The 27,865-nt window shown below is 39.4% G+C and overlaps 1 protein-coding gene across 4 annotated transcripts in view; it reads right to left on the minus strand.

The window, feature by feature from the left end:
* Nucleotides 1-4,078, minus strand: part of FAM13C (family with sequence similarity 13 member C) — a 149,000-nt gene extending 144,922 nt beyond the window's left edge. For all 4 annotated transcript variants that reach the window (XM_027091897.1, XM_027091899.1, XM_027091896.1 and 1 more), the window contains exon 1: nucleotides 4,056-4,078. The gene's annotated coding sequence lies outside the window, so the exon portion shown is untranslated. The remainder of the gene's footprint in view (nucleotides 1-4,055) is intronic.
* Nucleotides 4,079-27,865: the final 23,787 nt, after the last annotated feature.

Consider the following 27,865-nt stretch of genomic DNA (forward strand, 5'->3'; position numbering starts at 1 on the left):
TCCACCCTCTTCAGCACCCTCGTCCTCCCAGCAGAGTGGTATAGCTGTTAGTTGTAAAGCAATTATACTCCGATAAAGATGTTTAAAAAAATTAAAAATTTTTAAAAAGTAAATAAAATTAAAGAAAAAATTTTTTTAAGTGGTATAGCTGAAGCTCTAGTCAGACACAGATAGCAATTTAATGAGTCATCCCGTTGAAGAACAACAGCCCCACACTTCCATGGGTACCCATAAGCAGAACACATCTCGGCTACCTGGGGCCCACTCAGTGAAACCTCCTTTGTTCTAGGAAGGGGAAAGTGTATTTTTCTCCCTGTAATTCCTCCTACACTTTCCAAGAGAAATTTCTGAGTTTTTCCTTCTCCTCCCACGGTTCCATTTAACTACTCTGCTTTTCAGTCTCAATAGCATCCTCTTTGTACATGTTCTCTGAGCTTTGGTCCATATAAATCTGCTCACAGGGCTTCCCTGGTGGCACAGTGGTTGAGAGTCCGCCTGCGGATGCAGGGGACACGGGTTCGTGCCCCGGTCCGGGAAGATCCCACATGCCGCGGAGCGGCTGGGCCCGTGAGCCATGGCCGCTGAGCCTGCGCGTCCGGAGCCTGTGCTCCACAACGGGAGAGGCCACAGCAGTGAGAGGCCTGCGTACCCCAAAAAAAGAAAAAAAAATCTGCTCACATTTCCACTGGTAATCTCCTTATATAAATGCCAATGCTTACAACACAATATTCTGTATCTCTTTAAAATTCTCAACCTAGGTTGTTCTGATTATCTATTGTTTTAATGGCTTTTAAAAAAATTTATTTTTGTTCATGATTTTGAGGGTCAGAAATTCCAAAAGAGTTCAGCTGGGCAGTTCTGATCCATGTGGTGTCAGCTGGGGCAGGTGGGATGGGAGGACCAAGTTCCAAGCTGGCTCCTTCACTCCAACAGCCAACAGATCTATGTTCCTGGCCTCTGTCTCCACATGGCATCTCTTCATTAAGGGCCTCTCCATGTGGCTTGAACTTCCCACAGCACTGTAGTCTCAGGGTCATCTCTTTTTACGTGGTGGCTGACCTCCAAGAGACCAAGGTAGAAGGTGCCAGTCCACTGAAAGGCTTCCCCTGGACTGGTATAACATCACTTCTGCCATACTCTACCACTCAAAGCAGATATGAGTCAGCTCACTTTCAAGGGCAGGATAATAGACGCACCTCCTAATGAGAGGAGCATCAAAGAATTTGTATCCATTTTTAATCTGCCACAGACATTTACATTGATTGTTGGTTTCCTCATCCTTAGACTCATGACAGTACATAGTTATACTTCTCATCTCAATGGACCATTAATCTATAATTTGGGGGGATATATCATATATATGATATGGGGTATGATATAATTATTAATTAAGAACAGAGACAAGATTTCTGATATTCCCAAGAAACAAAATGTCTGGCTACTTAATTTAGCTAATTCAAGCAACAGTCCTCACCAGTGTTGTTTCAACACCCTGGCATGTTGCAACTTGCAAGTCATTTGTCAAATATTGACAGTTGTGAATAATTGAATTTCTAAATAATAAATTAGAGCCGATCCACGCTTTTTTCTCTAACGGCATCACTCTGTCTCCCACGCATTCCCAGCTGCATTCTTTGGTGGAGATTAAGGGGTGGAGTTGTTGCAGCTCTTCCACTGGGAACTGCTCATAACCCTGGCACACGATGGGAAAATTCCATACCCCAGCCATCACGCATCCTGCATGGCTTATAGGGAAAAAAAAAAGATTAAGAACTCCCAGCTTAGAGCATGTTGCTAATGAAGCCAGTATTAGCTAGCTAGATAAAAGCTGGGTCAAATCCAAACATGAAGCAATACTGAATTTTCTTTTGCTCGGTAGCAACAAAGAAAACCCTTCTAGTCATATCCCCCCTTGTCTCTTAGGCCTTTTCTCTCCTTCTCCCAGCCCTTTCCCCAGTGGGCTCACAAATGTAGGCTAGTGAAACTTAATAAAATGTACCAGCTACCAATCATACTGGAAAAAAAATAACTCAGAAGTCCTACATTGCTAAGATTAGGCAGGAAAACTCTTTGCTAATACTAAAAAGAGCAGATATTTATAGTTCCAAAAGCATAATGTCTCACTCTACAACTATTTGTAATTACTAAGGACATACTGTTATAAAATAAAATTTGCCCTTATCACCTCCTTGAGACAAGGGTTTAGCTCCACCTTCCATGGACCTTGTGAGCTGCCTGTCATTTGCAAGTGGTTTACATACATCCAGAGAGAATGCATTCCCTTGGGCCCTGGAGCAGTCAGGGCTGCTCTGTATCTATATTTGGTATCAATACCTCAGTGCAGGATTCAACTCAGCTCACTGCTGGGCGTGTTGTCACTGGACTGGACTTTGCACAGAAACCACCTAACTTCTTAATGTTCCTCAAGAAATCATTAAAAATTCATGTGTGATACTGTGCCTCTCAGCTACAACAGTAAATATCAAATCCTGGAACAAGAGGACATGAATTACTACCACAAAACTGACCAGAAATGGTCAATCCAGTGAGCAAAAATAGAATATCTAGAATCAACTTACAAAGAAATATAAATGTTAAAAGTCTTATCACTGGGGCTTCCCTGGTGGCACAGTGGTTGAGAGTCTGCCTGCCGATGCAGGGGACACAAGTTCGTGCCCTGGTCCGGGAAGATCCCACGTGCCACGGAGCGGCTGGGCCCGTGAGCCATGGCCGCTGAGCCTGCGCATCCGGAGCCTGTGCTCCGCAGTGGGAGAGGCCACAACAGTGAGAGGCTCGCGTACTGCAAAAAAAAAAAAAAAAAAAAGGCTTATCACCCATTAGAGATACTATTCATTTAATAACTAAAATGCTGAAAGCTGAAAAGCCTAGAAAGCAGCATAATGCAAAAAAATGTACAGGTGGAGAGTTCTGGGGCTTGAAAGTTGCCTCTGTTCTACCATGAATACGCTCAGCCATGGGTGGTGAGTGGCTAAACTTTCCTAGACCTCAGTATCCTCAGTTATGAAGCAGCTAGATTTGACAATCTTTAGTGACTTGGCCAGCTTTAAATTTTGTCATTCTTGGGAAATGTGAAAAAGTTGCATGGCCTGCTTTTGGAAGGGAGGGAAGAAAACAAAGAAAAAAAGAGATGGAGAGGAAGGAGGGAAAGAGGGAGGGGGCGACGGAGGGAGGGAGAGGGAGGGAGGGAGGGGGAAAGGGGAAATGTGAGAGCAAGAGAGGGAAGGGATATAGAGAAGAAAGAAAGAAGAGAAAAAAAACTGCATAGATATAGGGAAAAAAACTTTGAAGTTAAAACTCTATCTAGGCAATGACCACATCAACACAATAAATCACTTAATGAAAGTGGTAAGGGACTGGCCAGGGGATAAGAATCTGAACTAATGGTACTACAATACTACTAAACATTGTTTGGCTTACTACTTGGTATGTTGACTTGTGGGTGCTACTTAACTTCTAGGAAGCCCCACTGATCCACTCAGAAAATTGGGCTCTATTTTTGGAAACAGAATGGGACTGTTTCAATACTGTTTTCCTCCAACTGCTGCTACATTATGGGTAAACTGGCTTCTGTGGGTGGGCCTGGCTGCCTACAACTCCACCATTCCTGGAGCTGTTTCTTTTTTCTTTTCTTTTTGGCCTTTTGCCTTCTTTTTTTTTTTAATTTTTATTAGAGTAGAGTTGATTTACAATGTTGTGTTAGTTTCTGCTGTACAGCAAAGTGAATCAGTTATACATATACCTATATCCACTCTTTTTAGATTCTTTTCCTATATAGGTCATTACAGAGTATTGAGTAGAGTTCCCTGTGCTATACAGCAGGTCCTTATTAGTTATCTATTTTATATACAGTAGTGTGTACATGTCAATCCCAGTCTCCCAGTTTATCCCTCCCCCCATGTCCCCCATGATAATCATAAGTTTGTTTTCTACATCTGTGACTCTATTTCTGTTTTGTAAATAAGTTCACTTGTACCATTCCTTTAGATTCCACATACAAGCACTATCATATCTTTGTCCTTCTCTGTCTTACTTACTTCACTCAGTATGACAATCTCTAGGTCCATCCATATTGCTGCAAATGGCCCTATTTCATCCTTTTTGATGGCTGAGTAATATTCCATTGTACGTATGTGCCCCATCTTCTTTATCCATTCCTCCGTCGATGGGCATGTAGGTTGCTTCCTGGAGTCGTGTCTACGGGAGGAAGCTGAAGGGAGTAAGAGGACAGCACCCCATCCCCATGGTAATTACCAAAGGTCTGGGAGTAGATGTGGAGGAAGGGAACTGCTTGGAGGCTGCTGAGGTCATAAAGAAGGCTCAGGAGAAAACTGAGGATTATGAGAGTTATGAAAGGAAGTGAGGAAAGACATGGCAAAGCACATGCAGATATTAAGAGTCAGTGGGGGTATCTGGATTTCCAGTCAGGCCCTGGGATTCTCCCAACTGCCTGGCTCCTATGCTGTTTCACATGCTAACAATCCCCTTACTGATGTATCTACCTTCTTCCTACTATAGTAAGAAATAACTGCAAAACAGAAACAGACTCGCAGACATAGAGAACAAACCTGTGGCTGCCAAGGGGGACGGGGGCGGGGGAGGGAAGGGTTGGGAGTTTGGGATGAGCAGAGGCAAACTATTATATATAGGATGCATAGACAGCAAGGTCCTACTGTATAGCACAGGGAACTAGATTCAGTATCCTGGGATAAACCATAATGGAAAAGAACATGAAAAAGAATATATATATGTATAACTGAGTCACTTTGCTGTACACAAGAAGTTAACACAACATTGTAAATCAACTATACTTCAATAAAATTTAAAAAGAAAAAGAAATAACACCGTGGAAGAGGGTTTACCTCACACTCTCCAAGCTCTGGAGTGAGTACCACCACAGACAGACAGCACGCTCATGAGAACAGGAGGCTGGCCGGGGGGCTGCCTTGTACCACTCAGGAGTGAGCAGGGATGCTTGGCTGTGCTGTACATTGTCAAGAATGGGGTTGGGAGTTTCATGTTCTCACTCCTCAAATTGAGGGAGACCCTGTGATGGGGCCACAGGGGGCTGCCACCAGGGCTCTATTTTCTGCCTTACGTATCACATTGTCTTGAGCTCTCATTACTCACTCATCAGTTCCTTTTCTTGGCCTGCAGACCAGCTAGGTTTTAACGCAAGCATTTTAATTTTTTTTTTTAACTTTTCCAACACACATAAAAGTAGAGAGACCAGTATAACAAACACCATATGGGTTTGTTATATATTCAGCTTCACCAGTTATCAGTGTTCAGCCATTCTTCTTTTGCCAAATGCTGGCTCCCCCCAAAATATCATCAAAACGGCCTTTTCATAAGACAAAGGTGAATTTATTCTTACCTGATAAGGGAGAATACCACCGTCCCAGAGTCTTACTACCCTCTTTAAGGGAGGATGGCAAAGTTGGGATATTTAGGAGATTGTGGGGTCTGGTTTAAGGTGGATCACCCATTTTGCCTCTTTTCTTTCCTACTCGTAGTTCAAGAGACACAAATTAGTGAGGTGTTGGCAGCTGAGAACTGAACCATACAAAATTTTCCCTTTTCTGGTAGATTAACCTGTATGGTTCAAATACACACACACACACACACACACACGCACACACACGCACACCCCGTCATATCTAAAGACATACATGCATGACAGCAACTCCTTAGTTTACTGTGTGGATCTAAAATTGCTGTAAGATAGGGTGAAAATTAAGGAATAAGTATAATAGATTTATATAATGAAATTAAAGTATTTTATAATATTGTCTCTGATCATATTTTACCACATGCAATTCTATTACAATGTTTAAACATGATCTGTAAATTCATGGCTTGTACATGTAAAGTTCATGATTATTTCCAAGTTGAAATATTCCTTTAAGCATTTTTTGGACAATTCCACTTGCTACTACTTTAAGAACACAAAGTTTCTCTGAAATAAAGTTAATAAAAAACTATCTAGAACCACAATAACTCACAAAGATGGCATGGCCGAGAATAGACCACAATTATTTGAAAATCTTGTTTTAACAATGTATTTGTTTTGCTGAAATAAAGGCAGAAAATAAATTTTATAGGATAAATATAAAGCAATTAATAAATTCTGTAGGTCTTTATTTTACTGCTCCCACTATCTCATTCAAAGAACCACCAGGCATGTGCAAAAATAATTCTAAAAAAAAAAAAAAATCAGCCATCTTTGGCATGCTGCCAGATTTAATTCTATGAAAGCTTAAAGGATATTTTTGATTTATTATTACAAAGATATATGTGCCGCAGGTGGAAGGTAGAATGGATTTTATTTGACAGCCTGCTAACTCGCTTTACTGCTTTTAAATACCAGTATTGCTCCAGGACCCTCCGATGTTTGGAGCAGGCCTGTTTCCAGCAATATCTCTAGGCATCAGTCACAGTTAGTCATTGGCACCTATGATGTGCTGAGTAGATTAGAGAGAAAAGTATTTAAAGGTGATTAGACCATAGAAGAGACTCCTACAAAGGTCTTTAACTCAAAAGCTCAGAGAGGCCAGGCAGCCATCCCTAAGCCAGTTAAGCAGGTGGGAAGGAGTCACTGCGGGTGGTGGTGACTGCGGTCAAGAGGACAGAGTTCCTGTTCCATCTAAAGGAGCTACCTACAGCTCACCTGCAGCCCGTCGCTCCATCATTGCCATGACGGAATGTGGGTCAAAAGTTGCCAGAACAGGGCTTCCCTGGTGGCGCAGTGGTTGAGAGTCCGCCTGCCGATGCAGGGGATGCAGGTTCGTGCCCCGGTCCGGGAAGATCCCACATGCCGCGGAGCGGCTGGGCCCGTGAGCCATGGCCGCTGAGCCTGCATGTCTGGAGCCTGTGCTCCGCAACCGGAGAGGCCACAGCAGCGAGAGGCCTGCATACCGGAAAAAAAAAAAAAAAAGTTGCCAGAACATACGCTTTTTTAAAAACAAGTCATGAATGTGGATCTTTTATATAAAATCTCTCAGTTGCAAATTATTTTTTTAAGCTACGTAGATCAAACAAAATGTTTCTACGGGCTGGATCTAACCAATGAATTTCCCTTCGCCATCTTTACTTTAGATACAAGGTACAAGGACGTGAACTAACAGTTGCCTCGTGCTCTTCTGCCATTTCTCGTTTTTGCTCCTCAGGGCTGAGTCTGTTCTCCCCTCCTCCTCTCTCCTTCTCTCCCCTCCCCTCCCCCTCTCCCTTTCTTCCTCCCCCTCCCCTCTCCCTCCAGTTTGGCTTTCTCTGTTTTACTGTCCCCATTGTGAAATATGGCTGCCACACACATTGTCACTTCGGTTCCAATTAGAAATAACTAGCCACAGAGAGAAAAGTCTCTCGGCACCACTGATGTATGAACAGGGAGAGGAGTTTCTACAGAATGTGCTTTGGGCACCAACGGTATCCAGCACAGAGGATGGCAAATTGACTGGTTGGAGAATAAGCTGCCTTAAGAAGGCATATTTGGATTTTAAAAAATAAAAATAAATTTTTGCACCCAAATGACCAAATATCTGCTATTTCTCAAGTTTACTATTTTATATGCAAAGTTACCAAACCTATCAATCTCACATACTCTCAGACTGGAATAACAGAGCCAACTTGCCATATTAATACCAATACTTATTATTATTCATGTATGCATACCACCTACGGTACAATCTCCTTATAAGTGTTACATATACTCAGACCTGATGATCATTATCTAAGAGGATGTATTCTGTCTTATAGCTGGCAGTACATTTAGGGCTAGATTCTGTGCGCTAACACATCGACTTCCACACAAAGGCAACAGGACAGAAAACAACTGGGACAAGAAGAGAAAGGTGCGGAGAAAATTATCACCAAGAACCCAGAAAGAGAATTGGCAAAGTAAATGCCACTGGTCTTATAGTGTAGTCACAAAAGACAGGAGAGGAAAACTGCATCTCACTTAATGTTCCAACAGTTGTCCTTTTCAAATCTGGTTCCATTTTCAGTCTTTCTCATCCCATTCAGTAAATCAGTAGGTTCTGCCATCTAGCTGACATAAATTTATCTTGCTTTACAAGTTTACATAGATTTCTTGTGTTTGGCTTTAACTGTAGGTAGACTATGGCCTCTAATCTCTTTATAACACAGCTTTTGTAGGTAAGTACCAAGAATTATATAATCAGAAAATTTTGGACTTATCAAGTCCTTAGACATCTAACCCCACATTTTATAGATGAGGAGGCCAAGGCCCAAAGGCATAAATTGACTTACCTAGGGTCAAAAAGCTAGTAACTGGCAGAGCCTGGGCTTGAATTCAGAACTGCTTGGCTTTAATATCTTCCTACTGTTTCACACAGAACTTTCCAGTAAGACAGATGACCACTTTTGATGGTTAATTTTATGGGTCAACTTGATGGGGTCACAGGATGCCCAGATATTTGGTCAAACATTATTCTGAGTGTTTCTGGAGGGTGTTTTTTAGATGAGATTAACATTTAAATCACTAGAGTTTAACATTCCATTAGATTAACATTTTAATAGTAAGAGTAAGCAGACTGCCCTCAGTAATGTGGGTGGGTCTCATCCAGTCAGTTGAAAGCCTGAATAGAACAAAAAGACCCTCCCCGAAGGTAAGAGAATTTTCTAGCTGACTGCCTTCAGACTCCATGTGACATTGGCTCTTTCTGTCTGACAATCTAGAACTGAAACATCAGCTCTCTGTAGGTCTCCTGCACCACTGGACAACCTGCAGATTTTGGATTTACCAGCCTCTGTGATTGTATAAGCCAATTCTTTACAATAAATCTCTGTACTTATATGTATGTTGATAGACATATAGATAGATGTAGACGTAGATATAGATATCTCCTATTGGCTCTGTTTCTACGGAGAATCCTGTTTATGAATCAGTCTATTTTCCTAAACAGTAATCATTTTCATGCTTTTTCTTCTATATTTTTACTTTTTCTAAAGTTCTCATGTTACAAAGTTTCAAATTGGACAGTAGGATTTTCTATCACGTTGAACCTTGTATGCCAACTCCAATGGGCTGACTGCCCTCTGCTTTCTAAGGCAACGGCTATCTCCTGGACCACACCACTGCTCCACTAAATTCCCCGAGATGGAAGGTATGAGTTAAATTCTCAGGCCTCCATGGCCCCATGACCCTCATGCAAACTACTCCTGCCTTTTAGGACATGAATGCCATGCAGTGGCTTCCTCTGCTTCCCAGGGGACTGATGACACAATCCAGAAATGTGGAGAGTTAAGTCCCTACATAGTGAAACCTGACCAGTGGGAAATGGGGAACAGCAGAGTGTCAGATGGATAATCTGCCTTCCTTTCCCACTTGTCTGGACCACCTTGAGGTGCATGTCCTCCTCAAAGCCCTTCGGGAGGGTCCTTCATGCTAAGTGAGCATGCTTCCTGAATGACTTGCCAATTCTCTTTGTGACTCATTGGGACATGGTAGCCAGTATGAAAACATATCACGTCACACAGCATCACATCTTTCTTTGGCCCACTTGTCTTCTTCCTCAGCCTTGCTGCCCCAGAGCTATACCTCTAAAAGTTTCAGCACTTCAATTCTCACCTTAGGCTCTGCTTGCTAACGGAACAAGGAAAAGGAGACGTTTTCTGAGTTAGGATTGATGATCGCTTACTAACAGATTGGTGTGGAGGTAAAGAACAGTTAAATTTGTCCAATAACTATCTGACAAATCAAAATAGAAGTTAGGTATTTTTATTTATTATAGCCAGATAATATCTTGCTTAAATATTCAGGGAATGAAGGATACTGTGTATATAAAATTCCCAGCTTGCTTGTAATTAAAATCTTTTCACTCCAAAACAAATTGAAAACCTTTGTGGTTTATGAGTCTGGGTTTATGAATGTGTTTAGAAAACATACTGTATTTTGACTGATGCATATCTTAAGGTATTTCAGTGTTTGAGCAACGTCCTCACCATTAATCATGATGGCTTGCTACCAAACACAAAGATGATACCTGATGCTGGGTGGATGACCACCTTAGGGCTACTTGAGATACCTGCTAGCCAAGTCAACCTGTGATGTGTCTCCTCTTAAAGCGACAAGTTGAGAGTTAGTTTCTTAAGTTCTAACTAACCAAGGTTTTCCTGACTATTATGGGCTGAATATTTGTGCCCCCTGAAGTTCATACGTTGAAGCTCTAACACCCAATGTGATGGTATTTGGAGATGGGGCCTCTGGAAGTAACTAGGTTTGGATGAGGTCGTGAGGGTGGGATCCTCATGATGGGATCAGTGCCCTTATAAGAAGAGGCCAGAGGGACTTCCCTGGTGGCGCAGTGGCTAAGAATCTGCCTGCCAATGCAGAGGACACGGGTTCGATCCCTGTTCTGGGAAGATCCCACATGCCGTGGAGCAACTAAGCCCATGCGCCACAAGTACTGAGCCCGTGTGCCACAACTACTGAAGCCCATGCGCCTAGAGCCCGTACTCCACAACAAGAGAAGCCACCGCAATGAAAAGCCCATGCACCGCAACGAAAAGTAGCCCCTGCTCACTGCAACTAGAGAAAGCCTGTGCACAGCAACAAAGACCCAACACTACCAAAAATAAATAAATAAATAAATAAATAATTATTTAAAAAAGAAGAGACCAGAGAGCTACCCACCATTTAAGTACACAGCAAGAAGACAACGAACCACAAGCCAGAAATAGGGCTCTCAGTAGGAACAGGAATCAGCCAGCACATTGACCTTGGACTTCTCAGCCTCCAGAACTGTGGGAAATAAATGTCTGTTAAGTCCCCCAGTCTATGCTACTTTTTTATAGCAGCCTGAGTAGATGAATACATTGACACCGATAACTTATCTCACCACTTGTTTCTCTCTAAACCAGTCTGCAAAAACAGAATTAATGGAGAGAATGAGAGCAAGAAAGGCAAATGATCAAAGAAGGGTTCAGAGTAAAGTTGAGACGCAATAATTCTGTTGAAATCTTCTCTAAACACAAACCGTTAGAGAAATAAACTTTCTCTGAAACTCAGAATTGCTTATGTTGACCTTGGCCTCTCCAAATACCTTAGGACATCAGAGCTGAATGCTCTAGACTGAATCCCACGGAAACAGGATTTAATAGTTTCATCCAAAGGCACAGTTAGGGCATACTCTAGTCAGCGAAAGGAACAAAAATGTCATCTGCAGCTCCTTAATTATATTTGCCCCAAGAGTTAATTTAAATTTGTTTAGTTGATTATGCAGAGAGAAAAACATAATCTCAAAATCCCAGCTTTTCAAAAGCCAGGGATCATGGAAGTCAAACCACAGATTTGGCCACTTACATCACCAATAACAGAGATTCTATAATTAGAGGTGAGCCAGCTGCAATCAGTTCTGATGCTGCAGACAGCTGGATCAAGCTGATTTCCTCTCAGTTGTGTCAAGCTAGAATGTCCCATTTTCTCTTTTAAAAGAAATCGGCAAAATAGTGTGACTCGGAATCACAGAGAATCTCTTTCCCCCACCTGAAACTCTAACAAAGTATGCTTTGTACCTATACATTTTTTTTCTAGCTTCACACATCTTCCAGATAAAACACTTTTATCTCCATGTAGCTGCTGGGTGAGATGCCTAGAAAACCTTTCAACTAGACTTCAAATTGATGGCATTAGGAATGGTTCCTCTGAACTAAGACCTAGCTCCAATCCCACACAAAAAGAACCACTTGGTTTATTTTCTCCAGCAGCAGACAGCTGAGAAAGCTTAAGATTAATAACCGTGATAAGAGTCAAGATAATTATAACGTCAACCGTTTCATTATTAATGGAAAAGTAAGCATTCCAGGCTGGATGCTCTTCCTCCTAATTCTAACCCATCGGGGGTTCCCACCCAGCCGGCACTCTGTACCTCAAACTCCTTTCTTCCACTGACTACTGGAGCTGCTTCTTCTCACCAGTTTTCTGTCTTGTGAGGTGGCAGGTGGGCTCCACATTTGAATGTACAAGAGAAGACAAGGCAGACTGTAGCAATCAAGTATTCCTCACTCTTGTTTGCTTCCAAGATGGTATCAAAACACTAAAGGTCGGGGCTTCCCTGGTGGCACAGTGGTTGAGAGTCCACCTGCCGATGCAGGGGACATGGGTTCGTGCCCCGGTCCAGGAGGATCCCACATGCCGCGGAGCGGCTGGGCCCGTGAGCCATGGCCGCTGAGCCTGCGCGTCCAGAGCTTGTGCTCCGCAACGGGAGGGGCCACAGCAGTGAGAGGCCCGCGTACCGCAAAAAACAAAAAAAAAAACAAAAAAAAAAACAGAAAAAAACACTAAAGGTCTCCCACAGCTTAGCAATGTCTCTACTTCACAGTTGGTAGAATCAGGGTTTGTAGGAAAGCCAACAGCATTCTAAGGCGACCCAAGAATATTCGCTAAAAATGTATTCTTTCCTTCCTTATTACACTGCCAATAATATATTCACCAGTTGACCACCGCAAATTAAGCAAAGCCTAAAGAAATGTACGTTGACTCCAGGACACACAAACTGCAGGAAAAATAATGAGTCTAACCCAAATCATTTAAACAGTTGACAAAATAAATGTTTAACCTTTGAGAACACAGTTCCCATTGGTTGGCCTATTATTTTTAAAGACTTTCACATAAGAGCAAATGTTTTAGTTATCTAGTCAATATGACTTTATACTGTCTCTTCCACCAGGAAAATATCTCATGTTTGCTGGTAGAACTGCATCTATGTCCTGGTTCAGATGATAGTGAATTGAATATTAGCATTGGAGGCATGTTTCTTATCATATGGGTTAGTGTTTCCTAAACTTTGTCAAGGCCAGGAGTTCCTTTTATTAATTTTCTCCATAAATCTTATATTGCACAAGGTTGTGAATCTTACAAGGTATTTTTATTAAATAACTAATTTTCCCAATTGTTCTTAAAGTCACATCTACTGTCACTGGAGGCAGGAGATGGGTCAGCTCTATTGAAATGACTTGAACTAAGAATAGGAGAGTTCACTGAGTTGCTGGGCAGACAAAAACACATCCACTCCAAACCCCAGACATCCACCCCAAATCCCTCATTTCCTACAAAATTTTCTTTTACCTGCTCTGTTCTAGGCTTCCCCATTATTCCCTCTTCTCCAAGCATGGCGTCTCTGGCCTTTGCATATGTTGTTTTCCTAGGGAAGAAGGACAACTCTTCATTCTTTGTATATATAAGACTTATTCCAGTGTCGCTTTTTTTGGGATCTTCCAAGCCCTCCTCCCCACCACTGCCACTCAGAATTGACTGCTTCCTTACCTTCGTTTCCCCAGAAGGTCGTTTGCATCAGTGCTATGAATATAAGACTGTGCTTATATAACTGTTTCCTACACCTGTGTGTACTCCTGAAGATCAATTTCTATGCCTTACTTACATTGTATCCCTAGAGTTTTGCACAGTAACTGACACACAGTAAGATACGCATAATATTTTATTTAACGAATACATGAGTTAATGAACAAATGAGTTAATGTATACTATGTAACTCTGCTGCTGTTGCTTTCAAAAGTAAAATTTCCACAAGATTCTAAACCAGTGCTGAAAGTGGACAAGGTCTAAAAGATGAGCCTGTATTGCAAAACTCAAACCTTCCCCTAAATGGAAGAAAGTATTGGATTCAAGGCTTTTGTAGCTAAGAGTGTCCTGATATTTGTTTTCACATGCTGCTCCATCATTTTTCCACTTTAAAAAATCCTTTAGTTCTTAGCCAACAGGGCTACAGGGCTGAACAGGTCACATTTTGCTTTTCGTATCCATTATTCCATTTGATCCACATGTCAACCCTGTAAAGTAGCTATTATTATTTATTCTGTTTTATAGGCCTAGAAACAAAGGCTCTGAGGGGTTAAACTTTGTCCAAGGTCACAGAGTTAGTAGATGTAACATGGAGTTTCAATTTACCTCTACCTTCTTCATGGACCACGAAATATACTTCATGCACCAATTTCATTATCATTGTCACCCGATCGTATGATTGGCAAAGTGATAGGTCACAGTGCAAAGAGATAGTCCACAGAAAATAAGAGTTATTCACACACCCAGATGTGAAATTGATACCACCAGGACTGATCATTCCTGGATGACTTCCATGAATACAACGTATATAAAGTACAAGTCTGATTATGTGGGGCAAAGTACAAACACACACAAATACCCACTGAGATAAAAATATATCAAAAGTTTAAATGCAGTAGTACAGTCACTGATCATTTTAACTTTCTTCTTCAGAATTTCCACTGTTTTTCATATTTTTGCAGTAAATGTGTTGTGTGTATACAATCAGAACATGTTAGCTGAATAAAAATAAGGTACAAAATTGGGTAACTGGGGAGCACTCGTGAATAGCACAAAAGCAAATTCAATATCTAAGAAATTAGAACATAAACTCACCAGCTCATGAATGTTCAGCCTAGAGACCTAGACAAAAATAAATAAAACCACCGGCCAGAGCAAGGTCTCTTGTCTTTGCCTACTGGCAACAGATAGCACTAGTTTTTGCTGGGATTTTTGGACGTAAAAACAAGTGGACTTACGCACAATCTTCAGAACTAACCTGTCTTTAAGTAGGACAGTCTCCAAAGATAGCAAAAGAAGTGCCACAAATAAACAAGAAATTCTCTATAAAGAGCACCAGTACTGACTCTAACAAAAAAATTCATCACAATGTTATTTATAAGGGCAAAAATTTGGAATTCACCTAAATATCTAAAAATGGGATAATGATGAAAGATAAAAGGTATGCCTAGATTATGAGTTATTAAACAGTCATGAGTTGTATTTGCTAAGAATTTTAATGACTCTGGGAAATTATCAAGATATTATGCTATTTAAAAAAGCCAGGATGCAAAATTGTATATACATATAAGCTCAACTATACAAATATATTATGCACAGAAAAGAAATTTACAACTAGCAGTGATTGTTTGTACACAGGAGAGTTATGGGATAAATTTTTTAATGAATATTTTCTCTATATCCCATAGTTTTTTTTTTTTGCTGTATGCAGGCGTCTCACTGTTGTGGCCTCTCCCGTTGCGGAGCACAGGCTCCGGACACGCAGGCTCAGCGGCCATGGCTCACGGGCCCAGCCACTCCGCGGCATGTGGGATCCTCCCGGACTGGGGCACGAACCCGTGTCCCCGGCACCGGCAGGCGGACTCTCAACCACTGCGCCACCAGGGAAGCCCTATATCCCATAATTTTTGATGAACACTTATCAGAAGGAAAAAAATTAAAATCTTTCTTCTCTGTGTGTGTCTCTCTCTCACTCACACACACACACGCGCACGCGCGCACACACACACACACACACACACACACACACACAACCCTAAAGGGAGAAATCCAAAGTTGGAACAGAACAGATTTAAACTGGAAGCAGACAACATGCTGATAACCAAATAAACCCTTGGATGAGCCAAATTACATGATTCTGTTGTGAACACTCAAAGCCTTGGCTGACCTTGGTTTCATCTGCACAAAGCACCCAGAGCCCTGGGCTTGGAGCTAGATGGCAGATAAAAGATCTCCAGCAGCCCAGCCAGTGGAATTGCTGACCCATCTTGCCAACATTCTTGACTTTTTTCCCAAACCTACTCCTCTTGTCAAGGTGCAGATTTCCACAAGCAGCAATATTCAGAGCTCTACTGAAGCAAGAAAAAAAGGATTGAACAAGGTACCTTGAAATTCACGTGATAAAAGTGAAATTGGAATTAATGAATCACATTTATGATTTATGGTTACTAATTCAGAAAGCACTTTGCACATACACTGGCTTATAACCACAATGTGAGATATGTAGGCATACGTTATGTATCATTACTTCACAAACGTACTTACTTTTTGTAAGAACTCACAACTTTTTTTCTTTTTTAAGTATAGTTGATGTACAGTATTATGTTATAGGTATACAATATAGTGATTCAGTTTTTAAAGGTTATACTCCATTTACAGTTATTATAAGATATTGACTATATTCCTCATGTTATATAATACATCCTTCTAGCTTATGTTATACACAGTAGTTTGTACCTCCTAATCCCCCCTCTATTGCCCCTCCCCCTTCCCTTTCCCCACTGATCACTGTTAGTTTGTTCTCTATATTTGTGAGCCTGCTTCTTTTTTGTTATATTCACTAGTTTTTTGTATTTTTTTAAGAGTCCACATATAAGTGATATTGTACAGTTTTTTCCTCTGACTTATTTCACTTAGCATAATGCCCTCCAAGCCTACCCATGAGGAACTCACAACTTTTCTAAGGGCCAGAGCCTCATTTGAACTCTAGGGTTTCAAATTCAATCCTGTGCTCTTTCACTAAAGCATGATGTTATTCCTCAAAAACAGTCTTAGTGCCTCCACTTACCTTGTTCATCTTAAGAAAAGAGATACTATGTCACGTACAATTTCCCTAAGATTCTTAAGATAATTACAACAGTGTTAAGGGGTTGCTCCTGATATCATGCTGGATCACAATTTTATGCAAGTTTTTGGGGGGATGAATGGGCTGCATATCCATCAGGCAGTGTGCTTATTTCGCCAAATGTTTATGAGTCCTGAGTTCCATTAAGCTTGGAAGTCATGCCCCCTGTATTAGGCAGAACTTACAAGTTGGAAGTGACACAGACCCAACTTAAACTAGCTGAGGCTAAACGGAATTAACAGGCTCATCCATGAAATTACCAGAAGGAAAGAGGTGCAGTTGGGCCTGCAAAACAACTGGAATCAAGGCCTTGACCACAAGCAATACCCTCTCCCTCTCTCATCTCTGCTTTTCCAGGAATATTAGCTTCATTCTTTCAGACCGATTTCTTCGGCCTAGATCCTGACCACTGGGAACTACTGCATCTTAAAGGTCCCACCCTATGACTTCATTTAACCTTAATTACTTCCTTAGTGCCTCCATCTCCAAAAATAGCCACACTGGGTGGTTAGGGCTTCAACATACAAATTTGGGGGGGATGCAAACATTCATTCTATAACAGGGTGGGCCAGTAATTTTCTAATAAAGAAGGTTGCTACTTCCAGAATAGGGGAACAGTGCTTGACAGACAAAGCAATAGATGGTCTGGTGCCTGCTGTCAAGACGTGGATTAAATGTGGAAACGTATATTTTACCAACCAACTGAGACGGAGTGGGGCTAATTTTCTCTAATGAAAAATGTGGAGACTGAAAAGCATGTACTGCTCTACTTCCGAGCTGAGAGAGGATGTTTACACTGGCCAAGGAGCCCCTCAAAATGTTGTATTGGAATTGCTGGATCACATGATGGCTCTAAACAGACTCACAGAGAAAGCAAACTTGTGGTACCAAAGCAGAGAGGGAAAGGGGAAGGGACAAATTAAGGGTATGGTATTAACAGACACAAACTACTATGTATAAAACAGGATATACTGCATGGCACAGGGAATTATAGCCATTATCTTGTAATAACCTATAGTGAAATATAATCTGCAAAAATACTGAATCACTATGCTGTACACCTGAAACCAGTATAATATTGGAAATCAAATATACTTCAATATAAAATGGGAAAAAAGTTGTATTGGTTCTTCTTTAGTACACACAAGAAAAGGTGGTTGAGACCCCAAATTCTACACCACAGATTAGACCCAAAATATTGTTAGCCGGGAAAACAGTTAAAGAAACAGATACCCACCTGTGCAATTAAAAACATAACTGTCAGGAAACCCAGAAAATATTTAAATTGTGCACTCTGATATCTCCTCCAAAATAAACCAGTTGCAAAATATAATATAACTGAAGAATTAAAACTTGCTGTATAGAAATGTCAACTAAAACACAGTTAAATGTCAGGGTAAATCTCACCCTCCCAAAATAAAATCTTTGGTATTAAAATATTTGATCTGAATTCCTTCTTTTTCCTCAGCAGTAATTACAGAGCCAGTTTGGTTACCTAGTAGAGCACTGCTGGTTCATGATAATAAAATTATGACAGCTGACTAGTGAGCAGCTTCTGATTCTCAGTGTTTGGAGTACTGAGTTTGATCTGTGAAACTGAGAAAATGAACCCCTCCGACCAGGCAGTCATCAAGACCTTAGCTTCACACGTCCAGTACCTGTTCCCAGTGGCCAACGATGCTACCCAAATTCAGTTCTTCCTATTTCCATTTATTAAACCTGAGGGTTTCTTAAGTGATAAGAAAATTGTAATAACATTTAAATTTGACTTAAAAGAATGTGGAAGTCTTTTCAGGTCACTCTAAACCGGCCACCATTTATTTTAAAACAGGCACTTGGATGACCCACGTTTGCTGTGACATAATGAAGATGGACCTATTTAAGCTCAAATACATCACTGATAAAAGGGGAAGGAATAGACTTTCCATTGAGGCATCCAGGGCAGAGTTTTAAACAGGCTTTGAATGGCAACAGGTCAGAACAGAGTTTATGGGGTTCCTGGGGGGAGGTTTGGCAGTGCTGCAAGGCGTACAGGATCCTAGTTCCCCTACTGGGGATGGAACCTGTGACCCCTGCCACGGAAGCATGGAGTCTTAACCACTGGCACCAGGAAGTCCCCAGAACAGAGTTTTAAAGCTTTGGTCCACCTTACTTCTCTCAGCTCCTGGCCTGAGAGTGAGTAATAGACTCTGGGAGAGTTAGGCTATATATTTAAAATGTTGTGTTTATTTTTCCCAGGCAAAAAATAAATCATACTGAGATGACGGTAAGTAGAGAGGGCAACCCGGCACAATAAATGGTGCTGACATCAAAATTAGATACACAGGTCACTGGAATCACATGAGCCCAGGAGGCATCACTTATGTTATAGCCTGTGTGGATGACACACCCTGGAAGTTCTCTAATGTGGTGGCCCTGGGATGGAAATTCTCTGGAATTTTTTCCTAAGCTACCATATACACCACCATCAACGGTTCTTAGATATATTTTGTGAGAGGTTTTTCATTTAGAAGTCCAAAGCCCTATTCATTGCATCATGGAACCACCTTGAGAAATTTTTCATTTAAAGTAATGCATCTTATGCTAAAAAATGTTCCTACACTGGTTCTTTGATTCTTAAGGTTACTTGGAGGGAGAAAAATTTTGTTCTGGTCTGGTATAGTCCCTAATAAGGATATCAATCATCAGTAAAAGAATATATATCCAAGTGAGGAAATAACTATTAACAAAATCGATTGCTGTGTGGTTTGTTAGGTCTTTTATATCCACAGACTATTTGTATTTATTAATAAGCATATGCTTTGGTTGTTTCTATAAGCTATGAACTTCAAAATTAATTCTTCTGATCAATATATATGCAATTTATTTAATATGATTTTTAATTGGCTAGGAAGAAAAGGAAAGGGAAATTTCCACTGAGAAGCTACTATAGTTTATGCGTTATGCTATTCATAATTACATACATTTTTCTCATTTAATTCTCACTGCAAGCTTATAGAGTTAGAATTATAATACTCATTTTTACAGATGAGAAAAGAATGAAAGCAAGGGTAAAACAAAAGTAAGAGAGAAAAAAACTAGAATTATTTACTTCTCTTGTAATACTGCATTCAGAAGATATTAAAACTTAAAAACCTTTTGTTCACGTTTTCAAAAATGATGAATTACACATTAAAGATGAAGTATTCCATATTCCCTATGGAACATATTCCCTATGTTCCACAGGGAATCAATCTTTTTGTTCCCCTTGATTCTAGGTGAGCCCTGCAAGACCACTGCTAACTTCAAAATTCAGTTCTCCAGAGAAAAATAACTCTGCTGCAGGAAATTGAAATAAATAAAAGTTGAACACTCTTATGTAATCATAAGAAAAAACGATGAACCATTCAGGAGAAAGAAGCAAATGATGTAACTAAGAGGAGATCCGTGAAGGCAGCATGGGCAGAAAGGAAAACTTCCCATTCCCCCCACTTCTAGTACAGGTCTTGTCTGTGGCTCCTACCTCTATAATCACACTCCTTCAGCCATGATTTTAAAAATTAATTAAGGAAAAATATATGATCAATTTTTAATAATTAAGGAAGAATGGGAGTTTAGAAAGCCAGTAACATTGTAACACTGAGAAGGGAAAGGAAAAGAAAAAGGAATAAAATACAGATTAAAATGGGAGACTAAAAAGCCTAACAAAGGCAAAAGATTAACAGTCAAAAATAATAAAAGAAAATAAATGACATTTAAAATAAAGTATAAAAGGCTAGAGGTCAATGAGATTAAAGACTAAAAACCTAAAAGCAAAAGAGATAAAGGATAAAAATCCATGAAATAAAATTTTAGACAAAACCCATATAAATATAGGAGATTAAAGATTAAGGGCAGGAGTTAGGAGATAAAAAAGTAAAAAATACATGGAGGGCTTCCCTGGTGGCACAGTGGTTAAGAATCTGCCTGCCAATGCAGCGGACACGGGTTCGAGCCCTGGCCTGGGAAGATCCCACATGCCGCAGAGCAACTAAGCCTGTGTGCCACAACTACTGAGCCTGCGCACCCAGAGCCCGTGCTCCACAACAAGAGAAGCCACTGCAATGAGAAGCCCGTGCACCACAACGAAGAGTGGCCCCTGCTCGCTGCAACCAGAGAAGAACCTGTGCACAGCAACGAGGACCCAATGCAGCCAAAAATAAAATAAATTAAATAAAATAAATTAAAAATATATATATATATGGAAAAACATCACTATAAAGGGATTAAGGGAAATGATGTGTAAACGTCTGAAAATGAAAAGTTGAAGTTTAGAAAAATCATTGGAAAGAAATGGTAGAGCGTGAGAGTGTACCTAGTGGAGGGTGATGTGGAAACTGTCAGCAGCTCTTGGGCTGAGCCTTTTTGCCCTCATAAGGAGCTTCCCTTTAAGTGGGGTGGTCTTTGCAGGTAGGCTGGAGATATCTTGCAAACATATTCCTTGAGTCATCCTAAAGCATAAAAAAGAAACCTATAGCACATTGACCTCTAGACACTTCCAAGCCAAGCCCCAAAGAGAGGTTAATGTTCTTCAAAAGACAAAGGCTGGGCACTTCCCTGATGGTCCATGGGTAAGTCTCCACGTCCCCAATGCAGGGGGCCCAGGTCTGACCCCTGGTCAGGGAACTACATCCCGCATGCATGACGCAACTAAGAGTTCACATGCCACAACTAAAACCCAGTGCAACCTAAATAAATAAATAAAAATAAATCTTTAAAGAAAAGAAGACAAAGGCCGGAGGAGAAATGACCAAAGCATATTTTTAAAAAGAGGTCATAGAGAAAGGGTGAATATAGATTTTTTTTAACCAAACCTCTTTATACCATCCTTGCAAAGAAGCAAAATTAAGACAAGTTATGAGAAGGCATTTTCACACAGAGGTTAACAAACATGGAACTCATAGCTCAAAAAATTAGTATAAATAATATTTAAATATTTAGTTGTCAAAAAGATGTGGAAGATGTAAAGTTTTCAGAGTGGAATGTAAAAGAATTGGAAGACATGCCTATGTTCTAGTTCCAGCTCTGTCATTAGCTGGCTTTGTGAACTTCGGTAAAGCATTTTATATTCTTGTATCTTACTTTACTTATACATCTGCAAGAGGAATAAAAAGGGTTGGATTTGATATTCTCTAAAACTAACATTTGAGACTAATATTTAGAAAATGAGTTTTTGTCATACACTGAATATTGGACTGAAGGGTCATGGATCTAGGTCTATTAACAGGGATTGAAAATATAATTCTTAGAAAGGCTGGAAGGTTGAGTAAATGGAAGCATGTTGTGTTTTTATTTTCATTCACCTCAAAGTATTTTCTAAATTCTCTTGTGATTTCTTTTCTGACCCATTTGTTATTTAGGAGTGTATTATTTAATTTCCACATATCTGTGAATTTCCAAAATTTCCTTTTGTTATAGATTTCTAATATTATTCTTTGGTGATCAGAAAATGTATTTTATATGATTTTAGTCCTTTTAAATTTATTGACACTTGTTTTATAGTGTAACATACCTATCCTGAAGAATATAGTGTAACATACCTATCCTGAAGAATAGAAGAATTGCATTTCCTTAAGAGTAATGCGTATTCTGCTATTGTTGGGCTCTATAGATATCTGTTAAGCCTAATAGGTTTATAGTATTTTCAAGTGTCCTGTTTCCTTGTCAATCTTCTGCCTAGTTGTCCTATCTGTTATTGAAAGTGGGGTACTGAAGTCTCCAACTGTTATGTTCATCTTTTTCTCCCTTCCATTCTGTCAGTTTTCACTTCCTCTATTTTGAGGCTTTGTTGTGAGTTACATGTATGTTTATAATTGTTATACCTTCTTGATGGATTGACCCATTTATCATTATAAAATGTCTTCCTTTGTTCCCCAGTAACAGTTTTTATCTCAAATTCTATCTATTTTGTCTGTTCATTTGTGCCAGTTGTCTATTTTATCTTTTCAATGATAAAATATATAATACAAAATTGCTCAAGGGAATTCTCAAAGTGGAAAGAAGTAAGGGCAGAGGTCACATTTCTGCATGGGGACATATAAGGCTTGAATAGACAAAAGCTATAGTTTAAAAAATGTTTTCAGTGTTATGCTTGGGTAAATGTTTACAAACAGAATGGCTGGATCCTACAGTAGATATACTTTTAATTTATGAGGTAGTTGTCACAAGGCATTCCAAAGTGCTTCTACCATTTTTCATCCTGACCAGCAGTGTGTGAGAGTTTGAGTTTCTCCACATCTTCAACAACACTTGTTATGGTCAGTCTTTTCAATTTTAGCCATTCTAGTGAAAGTATAATAGTATCTTATTGTGGATTTAATTTGCATTTCCTTAATGCCTAATGATGTTAATATTCCTTCATGTGCTTATTTGCTGTCTTTATATCTTCAAAGGTGAAGTGTATGTTCAAATCTTTTGCCCATTAAGAAAAATTCTGGATAAAGTCATTTTCATATATATGATATGGAAATATTTCCTCCCAATGTATGGCTTGCTACTTCATTATCCTATAAGAGTCTTTCAAGGAATAGCAAAAATCAGAAGTTTAAAATGTTGATAAAGTCCAATTTATCAATTTTTTTATGGATTGTTTTTTTTCCTCTCTCCTCTCTCTCTGGAACTCAATTACCTGTATGTTAGTTTTCTTGGTATTTTTCCATATATTACAATGGTTCTCCTCTTAAAAAAAAAAAAAAGGTTAGTTTCTATTGTCTTGTCTTTGTCAATGGTATTTTTCTTCAGCTGTTAACCCATCTACTGAATTTTTCATTTCAGTTATTTTATTTTTCATTTCTATAATTTTAATTTGCTTCTTTTTTATTGTTTGCATTTTTCAGTTGATACTCTACATTTGTTTGCCTTTTTTTAATACTCTTAAACATGTTTACAATAGTTGTTTCAAGGACCTTGAAGCTAATTTCAACATGTGTATCATTTCTGATTCAATTACCTGTTTTTCCTCTTGAGTATGCATCCCATTTTAATAGTCTTTGTGTATGTAGTAATTTTTTCTTCTATGGGAGACACTGTAGATGCTACACTGCTTACAGTAATTATGGAGATGCAAACAATTCTGACATCAGCAAGATGGCAGAAGAGAAAGACCCAGGCTTTGTTTTCCTATGGAGACACCAAATTAGCAATACTATGTGAGACAAACTGCTTTTTTGAGACTGCCTGGAACCAGTGAAGAGACTTCAGTACCCCAGGTGAACACAAAGCCAAGAAGAGCTGCATCAAAGTGAACAGGAAAGTTTACTGCATTTGTCCACTATATCCCTTTCCTTCCCTGGTACAATGTGGTGTGATTGATGGAAAAACTCCCAATTCTCAACTTCTCCCTCAGGAGTAAATAGGGAGAGTGAAAAGTGAGTCAAACATTCGGGATTTGGGGAGAGATGCCCCAGGGACTGGTTTCTGAATCGTCTTACTTAGAGGGCTGAAGGAAATGGAATTATACTTTCGATGACAGGTTGGGGGCTGCTGAGAACAAAGGTGAGCATTATAGCTTATGACGGCGCCAGAGAGACTATAATACTGCAGACAGACATCCAGGTGAGCCAGAGATTACAGGTTTATACTGGGGGTTCTCCTGAGAAACAGAAGTAATTGGATATATAGATATACAGATATAGATATAAAGATAGTTATTATAAGAAATTGGCTTGCACAATTATGGAGGCTGATAAATCTGAAGATCTACAGGGTAGATCCAAGGGAGCTGCTGGTGACCCAGGAGAGCTGATGGTGTGATTCCAGTCTGAGACCCAGGAAAAGCTGATGTTTCTGTTAGAATCCAAAGGGAGGAAAAAGCCCATGTCCAAATTTGAAGGCAGTCAGGCCAGAGAAATTCTCTCTTACTAGGGGGAGGATCAGGCTTTTTGTTCTATTTAGGGGTTCAGCTGATTGCATGCATCCCACTCACATAGAGAAGTCAATCTTCTTTACTCAATCTACTGACTTAAATGTTCATTTCATCCATAAAACCCTCTCAGAAATACCATAATATAACTATGCACTCTGTCAAGGTGACACATAAAATTAACCATCACGGTGTTCTCTGGGAAGCAAACAAGGAAGTCTGTTAAATGATGTAATTAAACACTTAAGTCCAAAAAGGATATATACCTGAACATATTTAAGATAATCTCTAACTGGGCTGATGGAAGGTCTTCCCATATGAAACCAGTCCATAAAGACTGGGAGAAGTGGCTGTGTTTTCAAATGCCCAAATATCACAAAGCATACAAAGAAACAGGGATATACAGCTCAACCAAAATATCAAAATGAATCTCCAGAGACTAAACCTGAAGAAATAGAGATTCACGAATTACCTGACAAAGAATTAAAAATAACCACCTTAAAGATGCTCAATGAGCCAAAAGAACACAGATGGAAAACTAAACAAAATTGGGACAACAGTGCAAAAACAAAATAAGTATATTAACAAAGAGATAAAAGCTGTTAAACAGAACCAAACAGAAATTCTAGATCTGAGGAATACCATCATTGCACTGAAAAATTCTCTAGAAGGTTTCAACAGAAGACTAAACCAAGCAGAAGAAGGAATCAGCAAACATTAAGAGAAGTCCTTTGTAATTAGAGTCAGAGAGGCAAAAGAAAGAAGAATGAAGAAAAGTTAAAAGAGCCTAAGAAACTTATGAGGTGTCTTCAAGCAGACCAATAAACACATCATGGGAGTCACATAATGAGAAGAAAGAGACAAAAGGGAAAAAAGTCTATTTGTAGAAATAATGACCCCCAAACTTCTTAAATTTGAGGACAGAAATGTACAAATTCAACAGGCTAACACACTCCAGCTAGGATAAACCCAAAGAAATGTATATCAGGACACTTTCAAATGTCTTTCAAACTTTCAAATGTCATAGACAAAACGAGAATGTTGAATGCAGCAGGAGAAAAGTAACTCATTAATATAAGGGAGTTGCTATAAGATTATAAGCAGATTTCTCAGCAGAAGTCTTGCAGGCCAGAAGGGAGTGGGATATTATATTTAAAATACTAGGAGGAAAAAAAACAACTGTGAACCAATAATACTGTATCAGGCAAAACCATTCTTCAAAAATGAAGGAGAAATGAAGACTTTCCAAGATAAAAGGTGAGGGAGATCATCACCACTAGACATGCACTTGAAGGAAGCCCTTCAATTTGAAACAGAAGGATGCTACATAACAAAATTAAGCCATATGAAAACATAAAGCTCTCTGCTAAAGACAAATATTAGACATATATAGAATCCTACAGGGTTTTAATGTTGGTGCATAAATCACTCTTAATTCTGATATAGAATTTAAAAGACAAAAGCATAAAAAGTAACTATAAACCTATGTTAATGGATTCATAATAAAAAAACGATGTAATTTGTGACATCAATAACATAAAGTGAGAGAAGCAGAGATGTGAAGGAATCGAGTTTTGTATGTGTTTGAAAATAAGTTATCACTTTAGGATAGATCGTTATAACTTTAAGTTATCACTTAAAACTTAAAGTTATAACTTTAAGATGTTATATGTACCTCCACAGTATGTATACAAAAAAATACCTACAGAAGTATGTCACTGCAAAAAAAATCAACAAAACACAAAAGAAGGAAGTGAGGGAGAAAAAGAGAAACAAAATAGCTACAAGACATACAGAAAACAATTAACAAAATGGCAACAGTAAGTCCTTGCCTATGAATAATTACTTAAAATATAAATGGATTTGGGCTTCCCTGGTGGCGCAGTGGTTGGGAGTCCGCCTGCTGATGCGGGGGACGCAGGTTCGTGTCCCGGTCCGGGAGTATCCCGCGTGCTGTGGAGTGGCTGGGCCCGTGGGCCATGGCCGCTGGGCCTGCGCGTCTGGAGCCTGTGCTCCGCGGCGGGAGGGGCCACGGCAGTGAGAGGCCCGAGTACCACAAAAAAAAAAAAAAACATTACTTAAAATATAAATGGATTTGGGCTTCCCTGGTGGCGCAGTGGTTGAGGGTCTGCCTGCCGATGCAGGGGGCGCAGGTCTGTGCCCTGGTCCGGAAAGATCCCACATGCCGTGGAGCGGCTGGGCCCATGAGCCATGGCTGCTGAGCCTGCGCGTCCGGAGCCTGTGCTCCGCAACGGGAGAGGCCACAGCAGTGAGAGGCCTGCGTACTGCAAAAAAAAAAAATATATATATATATAGATAGATAGATAGATAGATAGATATACCTATATAGATATATATATATAAATGGATTAAACTCCCCAATCAAAATATATAGATGGACTGAATGGTTAAAAAACTAAGACCCAATTATATGTTACCTACAAGAGACTCACTTTAGATCTCAGGACACACATAGGCTGAAAGTGAAAGGATGGAAATACAAATTCCAAGAAAATGATAACCAAATGACAGCAAAACTGGTCATACTTATATAAAATAGACTTTAACTCAAAAATAGCCACAAGACACAATAAAAGACATTATATAATGATTAAAAGGTCAGTTTGCCAGGAAGATATAACAATTATAAATATAAAAGCACCTAACATCAGAGCTCCTAAATATATGAAGCAAATTGACAGAATCAAAGGGAGAAATAGACATCAACACAATAATAGTAGTAGACTTCAGTAACCCACTTTCAATAATGGATAGAACAATCAGACAAAAGTCTAATTAGGAAACAGGCAACTTGAACATTATAGACCAATTAGACTCAACAGACATATACAGAACACTCCACCCACAGTAGCAGAATACACATTTTCTCAAGCACATATGGAACATTCTACAGGACAGACCATACACTAGGCCACAAAACAGGTTTTAACAAATTTAAGATTGTAATCATATAAAGTAGGTTTCCAATCACAATGGAATGAAACTAGAAATCAATAACAAGAAAATAGAAAAATCTACAAATATGGAAATTAAACAACACAATATTAAACAACCAATGAGTCAAAGAAGAAATCACAAGAGAAATTATAGCGTATCTTGAGACAAATGAAAATGAAAACACGACATACTAAAACTTAAGAGCTGCAGCAAAAGCAGCACTAAGAGCTAAGTTTATAATGGTGCATGATTATATTAAAAAAAGAAGAAAGATCTCAAGTCAAAAGCCTAACTTTATATTGCAAGGATCTAGAAAAAGAATAAACTAAACCCAAGGTTAGCAGAAGGAAGGAAATAATAAAGATCAGAGCAGAAATAAATGATGTAGAAAACAGAAAAAAATCAACAAAACTAATTCCTTTTCAGATCAATTAAATTAACAAAACCTTAGGTAGATTAACTATGGAAAAGAGAGAGAAGATTCAAATAACTAAAATTAAAAATGAAAGAGAAGACATTATAACTGATGCCACAGAAATAAAAAGGATTATAAGAAAATACTATG

This window comes from Aethalodelphis obliquidens, unplaced genomic scaffold (assembly GCF_003676395.1).
Source record: "Aethalodelphis obliquidens isolate GAN/ISIS:26980383/991018 unplaced genomic scaffold, ASM367639v1 scaffold73, whole genome shotgun sequence".
NCBI classification, from domain to species: domain Eukaryota; kingdom Metazoa; phylum Chordata; class Mammalia; order Artiodactyla; family Delphinidae; genus Aethalodelphis; species Aethalodelphis obliquidens.